A 6,612-nucleotide genomic window follows, 5' to 3' on the forward strand; every position below is an offset into this window, starting at 1 on the left:
AAGAAATTATGAACCACGTAACTTTAGACATAATATAGAGTAAAATAAGAAAGTGGGGGAAAAAAGGGTAAAAAATGGCAAACCGATTGAATACAGTGGAAATAAAACATTAACACCCTGCAGATATGGGAGAATACACTACATGCATGTGACATATGCAATAAGTCAGGCTCAGCTTGTTCCTTACTAACATTTGTTTTCTATACAGCTGTTTTCATGAAACTTATAGGAACTTAATCAATTCAATACATCTTCCCTGCAGTGGAAACAAATAGACATACCACATACAGTGTGCAATCATGAAATGTATTACATTTAAAATGAAATATATTCCATTATCTCAGCAGTTAAATCTTGTTGATGTAGTTAAAACAATGAATTATAGCCAAAAGGTTTTGACTAAAACAATTAAGTTAGCTAGTAATGATGATTTCTATTAGCAAAGATAAAATCGCGGAATATCTTAAGTTGGAAGGGATGCATAAGAATCGAATCCAGCTAGGATCTGCAGAATTCTTCCAATTTTTTTCCTTTTCTTAAACAAAATAGTATTCTAAATAAGCTATCTTATACAGAAATACTTCAACTTTATGGATAGTAAAGCCAGCTCAAATTATATCAGTGCAACCTTTTTGTTTAGAAAAGTCCAAAGATGAAAAAACAGAAAAATCATGCTTTGCATGATTTGTAACTGGAATGAGACAAGACATGTGGAAGCAAGTGATATGAACAATATAATTTTTGTAAAAACTTCAATTATCATGTTTGCCTGAATCACTTGGCAATTAGTGAGCAAAACAGCTGGTAGTTCTATGAAGCTAATAACCAAAAAATTCACTTGAAGTCCACTGATGTCAAGAAAAATCAAAGCAAAGATATCCTTCCTTGAATCTTTAGATTTCTTAATGCATTCAGGGAGGGATTGCAATATTCATATGTCCTTAATTCAAAACAAATATACTATTGATTCCTTCAAGTGTACTAAGAAGAGATCTTATTAGCATTTCTCTCCATGGGAACACTAATAGGATCTCTTTTCTCTGTACAACTATCAATTTTCATAAACATTTAAATAATATTTAAATAGTCTGAAGTGCCAAATTTGGTCAAAACTGGCCAATGGGATCAGAAAATATTGGGTGAAGGCAGAGGAGGTGTCTCATGTACTCAAGCATACATGAATCTGTGACGAAACCAATTTGGGTGCAGTGTTTTCACACTGGGTGCAGTGTTTTGGGTGCATTCTGGGTTCTGCCCTTGCATCATGTTATTTTCAAGTCCATGCAATCAAAATCTGAGTAAAACACAATCAGACTATAACATTGCACATCTTTCTACCCTCAAGAGGACACAAAGGAAAGAACTGAAATTTACAAAAGCAAGGAAGCAGGAGAATGATAAAAAGCCAATGATGGGCAAATATTCCAATACAGTATTCCTCAGAAATGAACAGGACACATTGAAACTTCAGTTTCTCAACAGATGCTCACTGAGATCAGGCTAATGAAAACAGCTTGCAAAGTGAATTTAGTGGTCAGAAAACTGTATCTTCTTAAGTAAAATCATCTCATCCCAGCTTGTCCAAACATATTGCAACAAAATACACACACTTCTTAAAAAAGGTGCAGTTACAGTGGGGCTGAAAGTTTTTGCTATATAAAGACTGAGTTTGTCTCACTTCCCACTTATGTCAAAACTGACCTGCAGTGGTCCAGCTCTAAGAGATGCAGGTTATCAGGAGGGGAAGCAAAGCTGACTGGCATGTTTCTTATATATCACTGGCTATAAAAACTGTTACCATTTTACTGTTCTTGCCCAACAAACGACCTAGGTTTAAGACAGTTGTATGCACTTGTCTGTATAAGTACCAGTGATGTCATTTAAACATTTTTTTTTAGAAATTTCTAACTGTTAGATAATGGTTCACAACCTATTTATGAAATGATTCATGCTGCCGTCATACTGCTCTTCCAAGTCTTCTGGAAAACATTCTTTTTGCAGCACATAGAGCACGCAGTACACAGAGTTCTCAGCCATACATCAATGCCTTAACATGCCCTCTGTTATTTCAATGTATAAGACCCCACAAAAAAGAGGTACACTGCCTCAACTGATATTGCAGCTGACTTTGATATGATCCAGTCTTACCCTTGTAGCAGCTTGTAGCACTTTTTGTGCTCTTTTGTAATATTTGATGAGAGAAAATGCTGCATACTCAGCTGGAATTGCATTGAAGGCAGTGTTCCATGCTAGAGAAATGTGAACATCTGCTTCTAGCATCCGTAAGTTGTCTAATTAATTAACGAATGTCCAAAGTGTGTTAAATATGAAAAGTGCTATGGCTCTTCTTGCTTGTTGATGCCTTATGATAAGTGTATTAAATAAAAATATTTCTGTTAATTAATGAAATCACAGAATGAATTTTTTGCCTAACTATTATGATATAGGAACACTTATTCTATGAGTAAACAGAAAAAAAAATCAGGTTATTTGTTTCCTGTACATCATCTGCAACATGAATGGATTTTTTTCTTTAAATTAAGCATGAGTCAAAATAAAATGAAATGCTAGGAATGTTACTTATTTTGTCATTTTTTAAAAAAACTTTTTTTTACTTCTAACAAATATCTTCCATTACTGAATAGCAAATCACTTTTCATTACTAACTAAATGCACTGTTGACAGTTATCAGTTGAGTTAATTGGTACTAGGATCAAATACTCTCTGTGATGTTCTGTCAAATGGCATGGGTAACAAAATTCAGACTGTTTTTATGACCTGAAGTTTACAGAGCATGCCAGTAATCTCAAGTGCTAGTGCAATTATTGCTAGATTTCAACAGCAAATAATAAACTGACTATCAGAGCAAAGACAGTCTCTTGCTTCCTCAGATGAGACCTATATTTGAGAAAAGAGAAACTGTTTCTTTGTTCTTGATCACTGAACAAGGATCATTTAGTTTTAGAATTTGAGTTATTAAAAATGGTTATCAGGTTTATTGCAAAGTGCATTGATTTTGAATAAATATGAGAATAATTTATAGACAAAAGAAAATATGCAAAAGAATTTTGTTCATTTATTATTTTTTTTGAAAGGGAGGTTAAAATGGGCTTAATTTCACAACCTCACCATTACCAATATCAAGGAGGGGAAGCAGGGAGACAATTTATTTTTTATTCTAGGACAGGTCTGAACATTAATTATCCCAAAGAGTGCCCCCAAAAGTAATTTCTACAATTTATAAATTAAATTTAACAGTTGCTCCCATTTCAGAGTATGTTAGGTACACTGATTCACATGTGTGCATATTGTCTTACTAAGGTTGTGATGAAGATTATTTTTCTAGCTTATTTTAAACTTGGGAATTTTCAAAATTTTAATTTTCAAAATTCCTCCTTTACATAGAAGCATTCAAGTCCTAATTATGGAAATACATGGTAAGAAAAATTATGCCTGTTTTCAAATTAGTATGTCTCTGTCTTTCCGCTAGCTGTTTTGTGAGCATCTCTGCATTTCATACCTGTAAATGTGAAATATTTGAATGTGGAGTAGAGTTTGGATCCTGCTTGGCTGTAGCAAAGTATGTCTTTTTGTCTGACACATTTTTATTTAGTCTACCGAGTAGATCAAGTAGCCTAGTGAAATCTGTTTCTTAATCTACATGAGCCATGAAATCTCTGGGGCTTGAGACATGCTCTCTAAATGTGCTGACAGCAGTGACTGCAAAGTGTTGTGCATACACACACACACACACATATCCTCAGTACCAGCCTGTTGTGTGATGAAATGGCTGAGCAATAACAGATTTGCAGAGGGTATCAATCTACTAATGGTGATTTGATGTTCTGCTTCCTTCTCTTAAGACAGTTATAGGTTGGAAAGAAAGGGAGGACATGTGGCATCTGGAAAGACATTTGGAAAGAAGATAGTCAGAAAGTCAGGTTCCCTGAGGAGACAGGGCGTTACTTACCATGGAGTTGTCATGAACAGGTGGTTGAGTGCACTGTGGCACCTGCCAGGAGGGAGAGACAGAAGCTTAACTGCCTAAGCAGTGATGCACTGTGCATGTGACTACAGAAATTTCTGCACATGCTATGTGGAATCATTCAGTACCCACATAAACTGAACTGATGGTAACAATTATGAAAGTGCCCACATTAGGAAATGGTAGAGAATTTTTCTACCTGAATTTCCTTCCAACAGAAAACTAAGTAGTACTGCTGCTCCTCTCAAAAGCATTATACTTGTCCCAGACCAATAGTGGCAGTAGTCACTACGTGTCATTCTTCTTGCAAGTTATACTGCAGAGTAATGTTAACACTTGACTGAAAATTAAAAAATCAGCACCTCTTCAAATAATCTTTCAAGACAATTCCCCAACATCCTTTTTCTGGTCAGAAAGAAGCAGCTCTTCCTATAGTATGATTATTATAGTAGCAGTGACACAGACTACAGTTTTTTAAAGTGTGAGCCTCTTTTTCAAAAATTTAAAAAAATTCTTTTACCCATTCTACTTCCATTATGATTTTAACAAACAAAACACTATGGCCGTAAAACAAGCCTTTGTAAAACCGCCCTCAGTATTCTCCAGATGTGTAATATGTAAGATCATGTTCTCACATGAGGTCACAGAATCACAGAATCAGTTAGGTTGGAAGGAGTCACAACAGGTCATCTGGTCCAACCTCCCTGCTCAGGTAGGGCTGTCCTAGAGCACATGGCTCAGGATTGCATCCAGATGTTTCTTGAATACCTCCAGTGAGGGAGAAGCCATGACCTCTCTGGGGAATCTGTTCCAGCGCTCAGTGACTCACACAGCAAAGAAGTTCTTTCTTGTATTCAGGTGGAATTTCCTGTACATCAAGTTTTACTCATTACTTCTTGTTTTATTGGTTTCCATAACTGAGAAGAGTCTGGCTTTATCCTCATGGCACTTTCCCCTCTCAGTCATCTCTTCTCAAGACTGAACACACCCAAATCCCTCAGCCTTTCCTCATAAGTGAGGTGCTTCATACCTTTAATCATCTTTGCTGATTGACCCACTCCAGGAGCTCCATGTCCCTCTTGTACTGAGGAGACCAGAACTGGACACAGCACTCCAGATGTGGCCTCACAAGAGCTGAGTAAAGAGGCAGGATCGCCTCCCTCTACCTGCTGGCAATACTCTTCTTACTGCATCCCAGGAATCCATTGGTCTGCTTAGTCACAAGGGCACATTGTTGACTCATGGACGGCCTGTTGTCCACCAGGACCCTCAGGTCCTTCTCTGCAGAGCTGCTCTCCAGCAGGTCAGTGCCCAACCTGTACTGGTGTTTTTGGTTATTCCTCCCCAGGTGCAGGACCTTGCACCTGACCTTGTTGAATCTCAGTTGGTTTTTCTCTGCCCATCTCTCCAACCTGTTGAGGTTTCTCTGAAGGGCAGCACAGCCCTCTGAGGTATCGGAGACTCCTCCCAGTTTTGTATCATTAGCAAACTTGCTGAGAAGGCACTCTGTTCCCTCGTTCAAGTCATTGATGAGTAAGTTGAACAAAACTGGGCCCAGTATAGAACTGCCACTGGGCCAGTTCTCAATCCACCAAAATGCACAAGTGCAGCCTGAAAAGACATACCTAATACAGATTAAATTTATCAGGGTAAAAAAATCAGAAATTATCAGCTCAGGTTTCTGTATGGGCCTATGGAACACTTTCAGGAACGTAACTGCAGGTATGACTTTTGTGGAATGATTGCTTCAGCTAGCTGGCTGAAAGCAAGCTTAAGTATAATTTTACTTGCTGCAATCATGCCTCCAGTTACAATGTAGACGTAACATAAGAGCTCCTGTGGAGAGATAAATCAAACTTTGAGTCAAATACATTTGGTTTCTCAGATATCTTTCAGGTAATTAGCAATTATAAAATTTGCAGTGTAAGACTGCTGCTTCAACATGATATAAGGTCTTCAGTTGTGCTACATCAGTTCCCTCTGGAAAAGGGCAAAAAAGGATAAAAAGTTATTTTCAATTATAAAAAGAGATGCTAAAACAAGAAACTTACCTAAAACAACATTTTCAGGCAGCCACAAATCAAATAATCTCTACGATTTTAAACTTCATCTTGACAACAGATCTTGGAAAGAAAGCCAGGGAAAAGTGCTTTTTTTTTCCCTTGATTTTTGTCCTTGATAAATCTGAATGACTTGACTCAATGGTTTTTCATGCCACAAAATGCATAAACATATCTGACACTGTGAACAGGTTATAGCCACATTAATTTAGGAATTAAATTAGTCCTTGTGAGGCTACATCTGGAGCATTGTGTCCAGTTCTGGGTTCCTCAGTACAAGAGAGACATGGAGCTTTGAGGCTTACAATGGAGCTGGAGAGGGACAGAGGGACTCTTTGTTAGGAACTGCAATGATAGGACAAGGGGTAATGGGTTCAAACTGAAGGAGGGAAAGTCTAGGTTAGATGTGAGAAAAAAGGTTTTTACTATAAGGGTGGTGAGACACTGGCACAGGTTGCCCAGGGATGTGGTGGCTGCCCCAACCCTGGTGGTGTTCAAGATCAGGCTGGATGAAGCCTTGAGCAACCTGATCTAGTGAGGAGGTGTCCCTGATGATGGCAGGGGAGA

This window comes from Acanthisitta chloris, unplaced genomic scaffold (assembly GCF_000695815.1).
Source record: "Acanthisitta chloris isolate BGI_N310 unplaced genomic scaffold, ASM69581v1 scaffold2929, whole genome shotgun sequence".
Classification (NCBI taxonomy): domain Eukaryota; kingdom Metazoa; phylum Chordata; class Aves; order Passeriformes; family Acanthisittidae; genus Acanthisitta; species Acanthisitta chloris.